This window comes from Opisthocomus hoazin, unplaced genomic scaffold (assembly GCF_030867145.1).
Source record: "Opisthocomus hoazin isolate bOpiHoa1 unplaced genomic scaffold, bOpiHoa1.hap1 HAP1_SCAFFOLD_254, whole genome shotgun sequence".
In the NCBI taxonomy this organism is placed as follows: Eukaryota; Metazoa; Chordata; class Aves; order Opisthocomiformes; family Opisthocomidae; genus Opisthocomus; species Opisthocomus hoazin.
The window spans coordinates 17,501-18,216 of record NW_027448887.1 but is presented as its reverse complement, the minus strand read 5'-3'; positions in this window follow the sequence as shown (position 1 = coordinate 18,216).

The window sequence follows — 716 nt, the reverse complement described above, 5'->3', positions numbered from 1 at the left end:
AGGCCCGTATGCAGGGGTGCCTGCACGGGGTGGGTGGGCCGGCGGCGGGCTGCCTGTGCTCTCTGAGCCGGGGCGGCGGTGGGGGGGCTTGCGGGGGGTGGCTGGGGGCGGCAGGCCGGCCCTGCCGGAGGCCCGTATGCAGGGGTGCCTGCACGGGGTGGGAAGGGCCGGCGGCGGGCTGCCTGTGCTGTCTCAGTCGGGGCGGCGGTGGGGGGGCTTGCGGGGGGTGGCTGGGGTCGGCAGGCCGGCCCTGCCGGAGGCCCGTATGCAGGGGTGCCTGCACGGGGTGGGTGGGCCGGCGGCGGGCTGCCTGTGCTCTCTGAGCCGGGGCGGCGGTGGGGGGGGCTTGCGGGGGGTGGCTGGGGGCGGCAGGCCGGCCCTGCCGGAGGCCCGTATGCAGGGGTGCCTGCACGGGGTGGGAAGGGGCGGCGGCGGGGTGCCTGTGCTCTCTCAGCCGGGGCGGCGGTGGGGGGGCTTGCGGGGGGGTGGCTGGGGGCGGCAGGCCGGTCCTGCCGGAGGCCCGTATGCAGGGGTGCCTGCACGGGGGTGGGTTGGGGGGGGCGGCGGGAATTTTTTGGTTTTTGTTGCTTTTTTATTTCTTTTTCCGCTTTTGAAACAGAGACGCCGCCCCGTCCTCGGGCGTTTCAGCCGAGCTGATGGAAAGCGGCGCCCCTTCCCGTCGCTTGCGGGGGGGGGTGGTGCAGGAGGGGGGAGGC